At 42.8% G+C, this 17,397-nt stretch overlaps 1 protein-coding gene across 1 annotated transcript in view; it reads left to right on the top strand.

Moving 5' to 3' along the window:
* The first annotated feature begins 16,734 nt into the window (after nt 1-16,734).
* epsti1 (epithelial stromal interaction 1) overlaps nt 16,735-17,397 on the top strand; it is a 101,126-nt gene continuing 100,463 nt past the window's right edge. Inside the window, exon 1 of the mRNA XM_043694425.2 lies at nt 16,735-16,821. The gene's annotated coding sequence lies outside the window, so the exon portion shown is untranslated. The remainder of the gene's footprint in view (nt 16,822-17,397) is intronic.

Below are 17,397 nucleotides of genomic sequence, written 5' to 3'. Positions count from 1 at the left end.
CTTTCATATACACAAGAGAATAAGTAAATTGAGGGGGCAGTTAAGATCTCTTTGTCGGTTCATGTTGACCAGTCTGTAGAGAGGATGATATCTGTGGAACCAGAGATCGTTTACTGAATCCCAACGTTCTCCAGATCAAATCTCCTTTCACAGCTTTGCTGTGTAGCTCACCAGCTGATGTAGATCTCCCCACAGTCTGCAGACAGCTTCCCCAAAACCAATGACGAATGTTTTATCATCTGCAAATTCGATATCCGACACCAATTCCACAACAGTGAGATATACACCAGGCAAACAGGTGACTAATTTCGATTAAAAAATAAAATAACCGATCTGATATAATAAATAATGCTGTGCCCATAAACAATGGACTGCCCACCGACTTTTCACTTGATATTAGGCTGCATTTCACCAAAAGAAAACTGAGAGTAATGTTGAAAAGAGTGAAATCTTGAAATAAAATGAAAAGCTCAGGATTTCTGTCATGACACCAGTTAATTTGAAACGGGTATCATCCTCAATTTCAAAGTGGTGGCCGCCCTCCAGAGGTTTGGCCCCGTTAATGTGGCTGACTCAAGGTGATGTGCAGATGTGAGTGTTTCATTCCCACTGCTGGAAATGGCCTTTTTGCTGTTGAGTGGTTTTAGAGCGACAGGAACCGAACGCGGGTCAACTGCTTGGAAGGCAGCTCTGCTCACCACTATACCACCATCGCCACCACAGGCGCGGCTCCAAACATCAGGGAACGTGCAATTCGACCAATAGTTCTTGATTCGAAATTTCGTTTGTTTTTTGATGCAAATTTTCCGGTGAAATATTAGAATTCAGAAGTAATAAAAGATTGAGTTTTACTCATTTGATAGTCTTCATTATACCTTTTTATTCACACTTTTTAACAGTTCGTGAAGCAGAAATCTCTCGAAAAATGTGTATTAATCCGCACTTTGATTCTGTTGATAGATTTGTAGTTTTCTCTGTTACTTTGTAGAAGAGGGGGAGGGTGGAGTGGCAGCTGGGAGGGAGAGAAACCAGGGTAATTTTCAATGTTTTAGAATCACAGTGTCATACAGCATGGAAACAGATCCTTAGCTCCAACCAGTTTATGCTGACTATATCCCCAAACCCAACTGTAACCACCTGCATGCACTTGAACATTTCCCATTTGCTAGCATTTGGTCATATCTCTCTAAACCTTTCCTATTCATGAACATATCCAAGTGTCTTTTCAACGTTGTAACTATACCTGTGTCCACCTTTCTCTGACAGTTCATTGCACACACCAAACACTCGATGCGTAAAAAATTTATCCCTCATTTCCTTTTTAAATCCATAATCCCCTGTCCACTCAACAGCAAATCAAAGATCCATCTCAATGCTTTTCACAATAAGTAACTCCCCCAGTCCCTCACTCATAAATCAATGGTCCATTTTCTTCTAGATATTTTTATTAGAAATTTAACATTATAACAAGTTTACAAAAATAAACAAAACTCTCAGATATAAACATTGATATACAATTAGCTCAAATATACAATAGCCAAAATTTAACAATAAAAAAAACAAAAAAAACTGAAAAAAAGAAAAAAAACCAAAACTCAGGTATCTACTAATCTAACCTACAACTAACCAGAGTGTATATTTAAGTCTCTTACATGCTCGGAATGTGTTAGCATCAGATGTAATAAAACCCGTATTCGTGCGGGATTCCTCCCCCGAGGGGCCCCGGACCAGCTTGGTTTGTAATCTCAATTAAATAAAAGCCCTTGTTAGGATAGCCGAATTATCTGTATTTATGTAATTCAAAAAAGGCTGCCATATTTTATAAAATAATTCGGTCTTTCGGTGCACCATATTTGTAAGGAAGTCAAGGGTAATACATTCCATAATTAGTCTGTGCCAATTTGAAAGTCCAGGGGGTCCTCAGCCGCCCAGTTCACCAAAATATTTTTCCTTGCACAGAAAGAAAGAATAGAAAATAGTCTCTTCCCGTACGTGTCCAGGGAGGGAAAGTTCGAAAAGCCCAAGAGGAGAGATACAGGGTCCACTTTAATTTCCGTTCCTAAAATTTCTGTCAGGGTACTTGCTACTTTAGTCCAATATCTACGGATCTTATGACATGTCCAAAAGCAATGTACAAGAGTGCCCACCTTTATTTTGCATTTAGGACACATTGGAGATGTTCCTGCCTTAAATTTTGCCAATCGAACCGGTGCTATATGGGCCCTATGAAGTATCTTCAGCTGGATAGCCTGGGTTCTGTTATAAATAGTAATTCTTCTAGCATTTTCCCAAATATCATTCCACGTTTCTGTGGAGATTTCTAGTCCCTGATCCTGATCCCATGTTTTAAGCAGATTATCCATATCTCCCGATACTTCATCATGTAGTAAATGATAAATAGTACTGACAGAAGATACCCCCACTGGTCGTAGAACACTACATTCTCTATCGGATTTATAAAGACTATCTAATAACGTAGTCTTCTTCTGTATATAATCTCGCATTTGGAAATATCGAAAGAGGTCTCCATTGGGTAATCCGAATTTCTGATGCAGCTGTTCGAAAGACATCAGGACCCCATCTTTAAATAGATCCCCTAGACATGAGATACCCCTGGATCTCCAGAGTTTAAAAGTGGCATCTGTTAACCCCGGTTGGAATCCCCATGCTCCCACTATCGGTGCATAGGGGGATGTTTTATGTGAATTGCCCTCATTTTGCCGCATTATATTCCAAGCCTTGATTGTATTTAGTATTATAGGGTTTTTACAGTGATCTGTAATGATTTTCCTCTTGTCTGAGAATAAAAGGTTAATAAGTGGGTATTTTACTTGAGAAGCCTCGATGTCCAACCAGATTGATTGTGGATCAGACAAGACCCAATCAGCTATGTAACTTAATAGGGAACTTAACTGATATTTCCTAAAGTCTGGGAAGTCCAATCCACCCCTTGCCTGTGGAAGCTGTAGCTTCTTCAGCTTAATGAGGGGCCGCCTATGATTCCAGATAAAGGAACCCAGCCAGCCATATTATTTACATAAAGCCCGTCCTCGGCAGCATCACCGGAAGCATTCTCATAGGATATAGGAGACGGGGCAGGACATTCATTTTGATTAGTGACATTGTACCCAACCAGGAAATTGGTAGGTCTCCCCATCCCTGGAGGTCCTGCCTTATCCTTTCCAATAAATACACAAAATTAGCCTTATACAACTGACCAAATACTGGAGTAATAAAAATGCCTAAATATAAGAAGCCCTCCAGGGACCAGCGAAAGGGAAAAAGGGATCCGTCCGCTAAGCGGGGTATCGTAGCAAGGCCACCCATTGGCATAGCCTCTGATTTTGAAAAATTAATTTTATAGCCTGAGAATGCACTAAATGTATTAATAACTTGAATTAAGTGAGGTATGGACATCAAAGGGTTACTGAGGAATAGAAGAACATCATCTGCATAAAGGGTAATTTTATGTTTACTTGTACCAATCCTTGGGGCCATTATATTAGGATCAGCTCGTATAGCTTCTGCTAGTGGTTCAATTATTAGCGTAAATAACAATGGCGAGAGGGGACATCCATGACGGCAGCTCCTACCCACACTGAAGCTATCCAAACCTAATCCATTGGTAACCACAACTGCTTTGGGATCACTATACAATGTTGAGACCCATTTGGTAAACACCTGTCCAACGCCAAACCTCTCCAATGTGTAAAACAAATATGACCATTCGACCCTATCAAATGCCTTTTCCGCGTCTAATGAAACCACTACTCCTGGTATCTTTCCATGATGACAAGCTTGAATCATATTCAGAGCCCTTCTAACATTATTGGATGATCTACGGCCCTTAATAAACCCCGTCTGATCCTCCTTTATAATATGTGGCAGTATCCTTTCTAGCCTCAGTGCTAACATTTTAGACAGGATTTTAAAATCTACATTTAGCAAGGATATTGGTCTGTATGATGTACAATCTTCTGGGTCCTTTCCTTTTTTAAGGATAAGAGAGATATTTGCCTCTTTCAGCGAAAGCGGGAGACAGCCCTGACTATATGCACAGTTATACATGTCCATAAGTGGACCAGCCAGTATTGCTGTAAATTCTTTATAGATTTCAGCTTGAAAACCATCTGGGCCCGGTGCCTTACCATTTTGAAGTTGCCTAATTGCATCAAGTATTTCTTGGAGTGTAAGAGGAGCATTTAGGACCGATACTTGTTCCGGAGTTAGGCCTGGAAAAGTCAAAAAATGACTGCATCCTCTTTGTCCTATCTTCACAATCCTGTGATTTATATAACTCAGAATAAAATTCTCTAAAGATCGCATTAATCTTTTTGTGATCATGAGTCAAAATACCCGTACTTTCCTTGATAGATGTAATAGTCTGAGGGGCCTTTTTTTTCTTTGCAAGAAATGCTAAGTATCTACCCGGTTTGTCGCCATATTCATATAACCTTTGCTTTGCAAATAATATTTCCCTCTTAGCCGTTTGAGTAAGCGTAGTGTTTAGAGCTGTCCTAAGAGCTGTAATCCTTTGCAATTTAATAATAGAAGGTCTATCAGTGTATGCTGTTTCAGCCGCTTTTAAGCGGGCTTCAAGCAGACGCTGTTGTTCTCCCTTTAATTTTTTCTGGGTCGCTGAGTAGGAGATGATCAAGCCTCGCGTATAAGCTTTGATGGTCTCCCACATTATTGATGGATTACTAGCCGTACCTGAATTAATTTCTAAAAAAGTTTTAAATTCTTGAGAGAAGTAATTTACAAATTTACTATCTTTCATTAGGAAGGGGTCCATACGCCAATGCCGAGGGGATGTCCCATTGTTCCTCGCCTTAGTTTCCATATATACAGCAGCGTGGTCGGAAATTGCGATACTACCTATTTTACAGGATGATATGGAATTTAAAAAAATCGAGGGGGCAAAAAACATATCAATTCTGGTATGACATTTATGTGGATGAGAGTAGAAAGAAAAATCTCTACCCTGTGGATGAAGACATCTCCATACATCTACTAATCCTAATTCTTTGTTCAGATCCATCAATTGTCTAGATCTGGGAGATACTCCTGCAGTACTCTTGGGAATCCTATCTATTTCCGGATCCATAATACAATTAAAGTCTCCCCCTATAATTATATGACGGGCATCAAAAGCCATCAATTTTGAAAAGGCTTCCGTTATAAATTTAAAGGGGTGTGCCGGGGGGCAGTACAAATTTAAAATCCCATATTCCTCTCCATTTATGAGGGCTTTAATCAAGATATATCGTCCAGATTCGTCTTTTATCTGCTTTAGGATTTTGAAAGGGAAATTCTTCTGAACAAGAATAACAACTCCCCTGCTTTTTGAGCTAAAAGAAGAAAAAAAGGCCTGATCAAATCCGCCCTGTCGTAATTTCAAGTGTTCTTTATCTGACAGGTGTGTCTCCTGTAGGAGAGCTATATCAACTCTTTCCTTCTTAAGATTTGATAATATTTTCTTCCTTTTGACTGGCGAATTACTCCCCTTGACATTCCAGGTGCACCACTTAACCGACTGATCAACCATAATCCTCTGGGATGGAAATGTGTTGCTGGAAAAGCGCAGCAGGTCAGGCAGCATCTAGGGAACAGGAGAATCGACGTTTCAGGCATTAGCCCTTCTTCAGGAATGCTTCCCTAGGTGCTGCCTGACCTGCTGCGCTTTTCCAGCAACACATTTCCATCTCTGATCTCCAGCATCTGCAGACCTCACTTTCTCCATAATCCTCTGGGCCAATCCGAGACCCCTCGGGAGGGGGAACCCTATCCAGAACATCCCAAGCGCAGAACATGTAAAATTTACAAAAATAAAACCTCTTTAATTCACCCACAACAATACAGTAAAAAACTATTTCTAAATAAAAAAAATATAAAACGTATCTAAGTGGAGACTTTCCCCCTTGTTCCCAGGGGGTGTCACTTCCTCTCCAAAAGTCCATCATATCCTCTCCCAACCAATGCCCCACCCTTGACCCAGGCACTCCTCAATAAAATGAGGAGAATTCAAATATAATACAAAGCTAGAGTTAACAGTGAGCACCCTACCCCCACCCATACCAACACCTGGGTAAATTTGGTAATGTTAATACCATATATAAACATATAACTATAAAATTACCACCTCAACAAATAATAATTAAATATAATAATACAAAATAACAAGGGGAAAACAACCCCACTCCTAGAGACAGAGGTAAAATTGAATAAGGTAACCACCAACCCCCACCAACATTAACCAAATCCCCCAGCTTTTATATATACATATATATATATATATATATATATATATATACACACATATACATACATCCCTCATATATACATAAAATAATAACAGAAAACAACCCCAAGGGGGGGGAGAAAATCAAATCCCTCTCCCCACCCCCCATGATAATATTAAACAGTAAGGTAAGAGAAGAAAAAAGGAGGGGATATAAACCAAAGCTGGGGGGTAAAGGCAGACCAACATCCATTATGTCTTACAGTTTATCTAAGAGAGTCCAAGAATTCCTTAGCCTTTTCTGGTGATCCAAAGTTATATACGGATCCTTCATGGTTAAAGTGTAACGTCGCTGGGTAGCGTAAGGAGTACTGAATATTTAAGTCCCTTAAACGCTTCTTCGCCTCGTCGAATGCCTTCCTCTTTCGAACCAGAGCCGGGGAAAAGTCCTGAAATAGCATGATCTTGGATCCTTTATAGATCATAGTTTGGGGGTGTTTTCCGAGATTTCTAGAGGCTTCTAGGAGTATCTGCCTCTCCTTGTAGCTCTGCAGCCCGAACAGGACCGGCGTGGGCACTAGTTCGAGCCAGGCCCGCGTATTGCGACCCGGTAGGCCCATTCCACCCTTACCTGGCCTGATCCAGCTTGCAGATTTAAAAGTTGTGGCAGCCACTGCTCCAGGAATGCTGTAAGCTGGCCTTCCTCTTCCCGTTCGGGAAGGCCCAGCAAACGAATATTTTTTCGACGACCTCGATTATCGAGGTCGTCAATATGATTTTCCACAGTCCGGACTCGCTGCTCGAGAGTCCGGACCTGATCCACGGCCGATTGAGCGGTATTTTCGGAGGTCGCGGCCTTTAACTCCGCCCCTCCGACTCGGCGTTCAATTTCTTTGATTTCTCGGTCGTGCTTCTGTAGCGCGGCCGAGAACGAGTCCCAACAATTTCTGGATTCTTCAATAAAGGCATCGATCTTCGAGTCCAGCGTGGAAATCATTTCTGCAAGGCTTGTTACTGTTGGTAAGTCCCCCGGGCGGCTGTGGACGCCTCTGCTGCAGCTGGGGAGGGTGGGGGAGGGGTTCCTGCCTGCGGAAAGCTGTGGGCTCCCTTCCCTTTAGTCATTTTTACTTAGGATTAAATTGTTTAAATGTAATATTACACAACTAATTAAATTACACAACTATTATAAATGATTTGGTGAGCGTGGTAGGGGGTGGGTGACCCACGGTACCCAAGTCTTGGGAGGAGCACTATAGACTCAGTCTTGCTGAGTCGCCGCCATCTTGGATCCCCATCAATGGTCCATTTAAACAAACTGGGAATTGCATTCCTAATGTTTTTAAAATCAATAAATGCCCAGCCCTTATTAATGAATAAACGGTCCATTTAAATAAACCCTGACCATTCCCAATGTTTGAAGTAAGCAGTAACCATCAGACCCCTAATCAGGATGGGTATATGAATAGAAAGGGTTTGGAGGGATATGGGCCAGGTGCTGGCAGGTGGGACTAGATTGGGTTGGATTATCTGGTCGGCGTGGCCCAGTTGGACCAAAGGGTGTGTTTCCTTGCTGTGCATCTCTATGATTCCACGTGAAGGGACATCTTAAATCAGAGAGGGATCTGAGTGTGGGGACATGTATTGGCTAAAATTGAGAACAGTAACAGAATTGTTCAAATTTACATTTACTTTCGTATTGGAGAAAGTGAGGACTGCAGATGCTGGAGATCAGAGCTGAAAATGTGTTGCTGGAAAAGCGCAGCAGGGCAGGCAGCATCCAAGGAACAGGAGAATCGACGTTTCGGGCATAAGCCCTTCTTCAGGAATCCTGGGCTTATGCCTGAAACATCGATTCTCCTGTTCATTGGATACTGCCTGACCTGCTGCGCTTTTCCAGCAACATATTTTCAGCATTTATGTTCATATACACAAGATAATAAGTAAATTGAGGGGGCAGTTAAGATCTCTTTGTCGGTTCATGTTGATCAGTCTGTAGAGAGGATGATATCTGTGGAACCAGAGATCATTTACTGAATCCCAACGTTCTCCAGATCGAATCCCCTTTCACAGCTTTTCAGTGCAGCTCACCAGCTGATGTAGATCTCCCCACAGTCTGCAGACAGCTTCCCCTAAACCAATGACTAATATTTTATCATCTGCAAATTCGATATCCGACACCAATTCCACAACAGTGATATATACACCAGGCAAACAGGTGACTAATACTGAAGCCTGAGGAAAAATTGCGACACTTCATCAGATGGAGACGTACGAGACCCAAAATGTCAACTCTGCTTTCTCCCCACTGAAGGTGCAACACTGCTCAGATTCTCCAGCAATTTCTGTTTAGTTTCTGAACCTTGAGGAACTGAACTATTTCAGAACACATGCAGCATTCTTCTTATCATCAGGTTGGTCTACATCACAAACACTTCCTTCATTCTTTATCCTTTAAACAAAATCAGTCAAGTTCATCAGACACTACCTTCCCTTAACACATCCATGATGACTATCTTGGATGATGACGTGGAGGAGCCGGTGTTGGACTGGGGTGGACAATGTTAAAAACCACATAACACCAGGTTATAGTCCAACAGGTTTATTTGGAAGCAATAGCTGCTCCTTTATCAGGTAACAATGTGATTTTTTAGCTCTATCTTGGATTAAACTTTCACTCACTGTGTGGTCATTTCTATCATCTCTCAGAGTTTTACCGAGTCATTTTCTCATTACTGGAAATGTAAAAGCAGCTGGTCTCCACTCCTCCTATTTCTGACCTGCACCGTCCAACACAAGGGCAACAATTATTGTCTGTTCTCTCCTTCTCTCTGATCTGGGAACTTCATTGTTCCACAAGTTAGTGACCACTACTGGCCACAAGTGGGAATTGCAACCAACCCGCAGAAATACTCAAGAGTCTGTCAGGGTGAATGAAGTGAGCAAACAGATTCTGTCTGTGCTCGACACAATCTGATTGGTGTACATTTCGATTAAAAAATGAAATAACCGATTCGATATGATAAATAACGTTCTTTGGATATTTGTGAACTGCCCGCCCACATTTCACTTGATATTAGGCTGTATTTCACAAAAACACTGAGAGTAATTTTGAATGGAGTGAAATACGGAAACGTTCTTTTGAAATAAAATGTACAACACGGGAATTCTGCCATGGCTCCAGTTTATTTGAACCTGACTCCTTAATGTTGCTGAGCACATCCTCAAAGTTGAGGCTGCACTATAGGGGCCTCGTAACGTTGGTGTGGCTGACTCAATGTGATGTGCAGACGTAAGTGTTGGATTACCACTAAACGTATCGGCTCTTTTTGTTGTTGAGTGGCCGGGAATCGTACCTGGGTCAACTGCTTAGAAGGCAGCTATGCGCACCACTATACCACCATCACTATATCAAATAGCGCTTTAGAAATCAGCTGATGTGCAATAATAGTTCTTGACTCTAAATGTCGTTGATGTTTAGTTGGAAATTTTGCAGTGAAATATTAAAATTGAGAAGTCATAAAAGACTGAGATTTACTGAGTGGGTAGGTCTCATGATGCCCCGCCTCATTTTTAAAACACACAAAGAAGCATTTCGGATTTCTCATCATCTGAAATCAATCAATGACAAAAATATCGCGAAAATCCCAGGGCAACCCTGGAACGATCACACAATTAAAACTTGTGAAGTTCTCAGAAAGGGTCACCTGACCGGACCGTGAACTCTTCTCTTCATACAGCTTTACCACCAACTTCGGGTTTGGTTTCGGACTTACTGCATCCGCAGTTCTTTCGGGTTTTAAAACTTGGGAAGGGTTTTTGGAAGACAAAAGGGCAAAAAAAAAGGAACTGTTGGACAGACTGAGCAGATGCTGCAGTAATTGTGCAGAGGAGGAAAAACCTCTCGAGAAATTTGTATTAATGCACAGTTGGATTCCATTGATCGATTTGCAGTTTTTTCTTTTGCTTTGTGGAAGAAGGGGAGGGTGGAGTCGCCCCTGGGAGGGAGAGAAACCAGGGTAATTTCCAATATTTTAGAATCAGAGTGTCATACAGCATGGAAACAGTTGCTTGGGTCTAACCAGACCACACTGACCATGTTCCCAAACTCAACTTGAACCACCCGCATGTGCTTGAACATTTCCCATTTGCCAGTATTTGGTCATATCTCTCTAAGCCTTTCCAACTCATGATTCAGAGGTGGCGGTGTTGGACTGGGGTGGACAACGTTAAATATCACACTACACCGGGGTATAGTCCAACAGGTTTATTCGGAAGTATGACCTTTCCAAACGCTGTTTCTTCATCAGGTGGTTGTGGAGCAGAATTATAAGACACAGAATTTATAGCAACAGGATTGCAGTATCATGGAATGTCATATTAAATATATTTAGATTAAGTCTCTCATCTTTTAGAATGACCATGTTAGTTTCAGTTCTTTCATATGTAAATCCCACAACTTTTTTAAAGTTACCTTCTCAAGATATCTTTAACAATAGGTGCCACCTCAGCTCAGATAATGCATTGAAGGTGTGAGGTTAAAGTCTGTCTGGGTCCCAGTGTACAGATTCGTACATGGATTTATGCAGTTTTTGACCAAAATAAAATATAATTCTGTAAGTACAAATTCACCCCACAAACTTATATGTGTGGTGCGTGCTGGGGAGACCGAGTGTGTGTGCACACTGAGAGGTGTGAGTGTCTGTGAGAGAGTGAGAAAGTGAGGACTGCAGATGCTGGAGATCAGAGCTGAAAATGTGTTGCTGGAAAAGCGCAGCAGGTCAGGCAGCATCCAAGGAACAGGAGAATCGATGTTTCGGGCATAAGCCCTTCTTCAGGAATGAGGAAAGTGTGTCCAGCAGGCTAAGATAAAAGGTAGGGAGGAGGGACTTGGGGGAGGGGCGTTGGAAATGCGATAGGTGGAAGGAGGTCAAGGTGAGGGTGATAGGCCGGAGTGGGGTGGGGGCGGAGAGGTCAGGAAGAAGATTGCAGGTTAGGAAGGTGGTGCTGAGTTCGAGGGATTTGACTGAGACAAGGTTGGGAGAGGGGAAATGAGGAAACTGGAGAAATCTGAGTTCATCCCTTGTCGTTGGAGGGTTCCTAGGCAGAAGATGAGGCACTCTTCCTCCAACCGTCGTGTTGCTATGGTCTGGCGATGGAGGAGTCCAAGGACCCGCATGTCCTTGGTGGAGTGGGAGGGGGAGTTGAAGTGTTGAGCCACGGGGTGGTTGGTTTGGTTGGTCCGGGTGTCCCAGATGTGTTCTCTGAACCGTTCCGCAAGTAGGCGGCCTGTCTCCCCAATATAGAGGAGGCCACATCGGGTCCAGCGGATGCAATAGATGATGTGTGTGGAGGTGCAGGTGAATTTGTGGCAGATATGGAAGTATCCCTTGGGGCCTTGGAGGGAAGTAAGGGGGGAGGTGTGAGTGCAAGTTTTGCATTTCTTGCAGTTGCAGGGGAAGGTGCCGGGAGTGGAGGTTGGGTTGGTGGGGGGTGTGGACCTGACGAGGGAGTCACGGAGGGAGTGGTCTTTTCGGAACGCTGATAAGGGAGGGGAGGGAAATATATCCCTGGTGGTGGGGTCCGTTTCGATGTGGCGGAAATGATGGCGGATGATCCGTTGTACATGGAGGTTGGTGGGGTGGTAGGTGAGGACCAGTGGGGTTTTGTGAGATAGTGTGTGTGGGTGTATGTGTCTGAGTGTAGTGGTGTATAAGACTGTGAGAGGGTGCATGCGTGAGTGCGACTGTGGGGGATGTATGTGTGAGCTTATGAGAGAGAGCTTGTGTATGAGAGAGGGTCTGCATGAGTGTGTGAGTCTGTTGGAGTGTGTGTGTGTGAGAGAGAGAGAGAGAGTGTAAAGTGCAGTGGGGTCACCTGTAGTGTGACATCAAGGTCCCAGTTGAGGCCAGCCCCATGGGTACCGAACTTAACCATCAGCCTCTGCTTGGTCACTTTGCGTTGTTCCTGCCCCAAAGTCTGCCTTGGAGATGGTCACCCGAATGACCAAGGCTGAATGTCCCAGACTGCTGAAGTGTACTCCGAATGGGAGGGAATCAGTGTGGCCATTCCCAATGTTTTAAATAATCAATAACCATCAGACCCCTCATCAGAACATAAGCGCGGAACATCTTGGTGCATGGAATCATCAACCTTTCCCTTTCAGATAGATCTATCCAGCTCATAACAATTAGCTGTTCGAAAACAAAACACATCTCCTTATAAGAATCTTTACTACTATCAAATATCGCAATTCCATTTTCTGATTTTTCTCATTCTTTCCTGGCAATGTAAACACTTTGTTTTTCATTATGCAAATGTATTTCACTTTGAACTCCTTTATCAATTAGAGGATCATAATTCTGGTTTTCGATATTTCCAGTATTTTTGTTTACCAGTGGAAGCATATTGTTCCTTATTATGAAAATTGATTTCACTTTCAACTCCTTTGTCCAATCACCATTTCATTGTTTAGGTGAACGAATCAACTTCTGTAGACTCTTCATATCAGTGAAGTATCTTTTGTTGTTTGTGGGTTGTGGACAGACCATAACATATAGGAGCAGCCCACTGAGTCTGCTCTGCCATTCAGTCATGGCTGATATGTCTCTTAACCCCATTCTCCTGCCTTCTCTCCATAATCCTTTAATCCCCTTCCCAGTAAAGATCTTACCTATCTGAGTATTACATACCCTTAATGACTTGGCCTCCACAGCCCTCTGCGGCAATGAGTTCCTCAGATTTACCACCCTCTAGTTGAAGAAATCCCTCATTATTTCATTTCTAAAGAATTGTTCCCTTCACTCTGAGGCTGGTCCCCCAGATCCTAGTCACCAGTGGAAAGGTCTGCTTCACATCTACTCTGTCTAGGTCTCTCAATATTCTGTAAGTTTCAATGAAATCTTCTCTCATCCTTCTAAATTCCAATCAGTACAGATTCAAAGTTCTCAATCACTTATTTTTATTTCATCTGCAAACTAGCAACAGTGCCCTCAATCCCTTCATCCAGATCATTAATGTATAACATTGTTTTGGTAATTCGGCTCTGCATCCTTTCTAGTTCCTGAAGCGTGATACTTGCAATTAGATGCAGCGCGTTTGTCAGGTCTAAACCAATAATTTGAAAAGATTAACTATAATGTTAATGATAGAATCATGCTGTACTGAAGAGGCCCTTCGGACCATCAAGTCTGTACTTTACAAAAATACAGTATTACTTACACCAATCCCACATTACAGCACTAAGCCCACAGTTTTGAATATTATGATGTTTCGAATGCTCATCAAAGTGCTTTAAAAAACATTTTGAGGTTTTCCACTTCAAGTACCCTCCCCCGACAGTGAGTTCCAGAGCCCCAACTTCCTTTGGATGAAAATGTTTTCAGCAAATCCCCTCTTAAACCTCCTGCCTTTCACTTTAAAATCATATCTCCTTGTTATTGACCCTTCAACTGAAGGGAACAGCTGCTATCTATGCCCTTCAAAATCTTTTATACCTCTTCGAAAATGCCCCTCTCTGCTCTGAAGAAAACAAGCTGAGCTTATCCAATCTCTCTTCATCGCTGAAATACTCCATCCCAGGACCATCCTGGCGAATCTCCTCTACAGCCCCTCCAGTGCAATCACATCCTCCTTATAATGCCAGTGATGATATAGAAGCAGGATAGAAGATGAAAGCCTGACTAACAGGAAGCAGAGACTCAGAATAAATAGTTCCATTTCAAACTGGTAACTAGTGGAATGCCACAGGGATCAATGCTGTGATCTTAAATATTTACAAATTGCATTAAACTACTGGATTCGGTTGAGCAAATGGGAAGAAAAAGTATAATGTGGCCACAACATAGTGGTATCTTATTGACAGGAATAATAGAAAGCAGAACATTGTGTGGAAGGAGACAGACTGCAGAATTCAGCAGGAGAGGGATCTGGCTGCTGTTGTACATGAATCACAGAAAATGTAGCATACATGTGCATTAAGTAATTAAGTACTCAAATGTAATGTTGACCTTTAATGTTAGGGGGTGAAGCCCTCCCACCGGCTGTGGCCTGATCAGTCAATGTTCTATCTTGGTAATTCAACGTGGAGATTCTGTGCCCTCCCCTTCACTGTTTGATCATGCTGCATTGCCCTTTGAGAAGGGCACTGCTTGTGACTGGCCACTCAGGTGCTTCCTTTCTTCCTGGTGGTGGAATATAAATAAAGTACAGACTTGTTGTTTTCACTGTGACCAACACCGGCACATACACGTAATGGGTGCCGGGGAAAAATAAGCACAATCGCTGTCAGGTGGCAGTGTTGGGAAGAAAAAAAAACAGGATTGTCAGAGATTGTGTTCACTCTGAGAGCTGGCAAAAAAATGCAGGGTGGTCTTAAGGCGGGAACCATCAAAACCATTTGAAAAACATTTAGTGATTAAACATAGAAAGCTACAGGTCAAGTACTGGAAAATGGGATTAAAGAATAGACGGATATTAGATAACTGGCACAAATGTGATTGGGCAATGGTCACTTTTCTGTGCTGTAAAAAGAAATTCCATGACTCCATCTCCCACTTTCTAACTACGAAGTCAATCTCTTTGTCCTTCTCTCTCCCTCTCTCTAGGTCCCGCCCCCATTCTCTGGACTCCACTGAATTCTCAACGAAAGGAACTGTGGACCTTGGAAATCAGAAGTAAGAAATTGCTGGAAAGTATCATCATGCCCATGCAGTGACCCTTCTGCGGAACCTTTTCTATGAACACACCCCACTTCCCTTATTCCAACCTCAAACTAATCCCCGCCCCATTCCTACAAAGCTGGCCAATCGGATCATAAGAACCCCAGGAGACCAGTCCTCTCCTGCCTCCCATTGGCTAGAACGGGGAGATTGACAGCGGCGACATCCAATCGGCCAGACTGTGTTCGAAGCCCCGCCCCATAACCATGTAGCCATTTCGCGCACCCGGAAGCTGGTGTTTCCTGCAGTCGGAGGGAAGTTGCTGGTTGTTTTGTGAAGACGGTGAGAAATGGGATTGATGTTCTTTCTGCTCGTGGAAGGTTATAGTGAGGATATGTAGTCATACTGTAATGTTACTACAAGCACAGATTGTTCCGGGAAGTCCAACTGCAGTTTCCCCATGGGGGAAAAAATTCAGAAACTCCCGTCTTGAGGAGCATGGAGCTGTTATCACTGAGATCAGTCAGTGTGTGACCCAGGGAGAATGGAGACAGAGAGATCAGAGAGTGTGGAGCTCCCAGCAAAGGGACAATTAAGCAGCTACTTTTAAATTGTAACCTTCCTATTTTGTTCTATAAATCTACAATAGTAAGTGAAGTCGGTTCATCTTGATTCAATATTTTTATTGAGATCTGTAATGAGCTGCCAGAGGAAGTGGTGGAGGCTAGTATAATTAAAAACATTTAAAAGGTATCTGGATGGGTATATGAATAGGAAGGATTTAGAGGGATATGGGCCAAATGTTGGCAAATGGGAAGAGATTAATCTGGTCAGCATGGACGAGTTTGATAGAAAGGGTCTGTTTCCGTGGCTGTAAATCTCTATGACTCTACGACCTGGCGAAGGTGTGAGATGAGACATTATGTGACCCTGTGGGGTGGATGGGTGGATGGGCAGTTGGAGCCAGTGACACCAGACGCACTGAGATGACAGCGTGGGGGGGGGGGGGGGGGGGGGGAGAGGGTGTTGGAGCCACTGAGATCAGACCTGGGAAGCCAATCTCCATCAGATGCCTCATGTGCAGTTTAATGTCTGTCATTTCTTTGCAGCTGCTAAAGTTGTGCTGTTGCAGTATAGTAGTATTGCCTCACACTTTTAAAAAAAAGAACAAGGAGAGGACTTACACGGCAAATGGTAGGGCCCTGGGGATTGCTGACAAGCAGAGACCTTGAGGTGCACGTACATAGTACCTTGAAAATGGTAGACTGAGTGCTGAAGGAAGTGTTTGGAACACTTGCCTTAATTGGTCAGGAGCAAAGCCATGTGTGGACTACTGCCTATAATTCAGGTCGCCCTGCTAGAGGAAGTATGTTATTAACTTGGAAGAGTGCAAAAAAGACTTACTGGGATGTTACAGAGATGAGAATATTTGAGTTATAAGGACAGGCTGGATAGGCTGGGATGTTTTTTTCCTGGGGTGTAAGGGGTGACCTGAAAGAGGTTTATCAAATCATGAAGGGCATGGGTAAGGTTAATAGCAAAGGTCTTTACCCCAGGTTAGGGGTTTACAAACCTATCGGGCATAGGTTTAAAAGGGACCGAAGAGGCAACTTTTTCATACAGGGTAGTGTATGTAGAGGTGGGTACAATTACAACATTTAAAAGACATTTGGACAAGGACATGGTTGGGAAAGGTTTACAAGGGTATGGACCAAATGCTGGCAAATTGTAAATGCACAATTCCCAAGCTAATAGCAGTTGTATTGACACAGAGGAAGGTTTAATGGGCAATTTAATATATTCAAAAACACTCCAATTTTTTTGTTCCAGAGTATTATTATTTGGGAAGGTATAACACCACTACAGCTAAAGATTTGAACAGGAGAGAAAATTTGATATCTTCAAGAGCGGAAATGGACACAGGTATTTTCATAGAATTTCTCTCCTGGAAAAAGCTTCTGATCTCAAGCAAGAACTTTACATAGGAAGTGGGAACAGGCTCGGGGCTGAGCAGATTGAGGAGAAAGTGATCATGTAGAATAGGCTTGTCCATTTGGTCACCCAGTGGCCAGAATGAGGCTTGCCAAGGTGTTTTATTCATGATTTATCAACCTGTTTGAAAATCCTACAACACTCCTCTGCGGGTGACATTCAAACATGGGCCTTGTGACCCAGAAGCAGGAACACACAGTGCCACTACAGCCCAGGACTAAATTACGTTTTACTCGTCTGGTCCGTTCCCTAGGTGTCCCAAACAGTTTGTGACAGTCATTCCAAATACAGGTGGAAGATTCTGGAAGGAGATTGAGGACTGCTCCTGATTGTCATGTACTATCTGACAGAGCAGCAGTGAAGGCACAGAAATCCAGTTCCACGTTTTCATGGTGTGTGACTTGGAGGGGAACTAATTCAATGCCTACATTGTGCAGTGGCTGGGAAGATTCTGCACATCATTTCCCAAAGTTCCCTCACAATCAAGTTTGAAGTGACTGACATCTG

The sequence above is a fragment of the Chiloscyllium plagiosum genome, unplaced genomic scaffold (genome assembly GCF_037043375.1).
Source record: "Chiloscyllium plagiosum isolate Xiang-an unplaced genomic scaffold, Cpla_swu_hap1 HiC_scaffold_12, whole genome shotgun sequence".
NCBI lineage: Eukaryota > Metazoa > Chordata > Chondrichthyes > Orectolobiformes > Hemiscylliidae > Chiloscyllium > Chiloscyllium plagiosum.
Note: the sequence above shows the minus strand (reverse complement) of the source record. Positions and strands in the feature narration are given on the sequence as shown.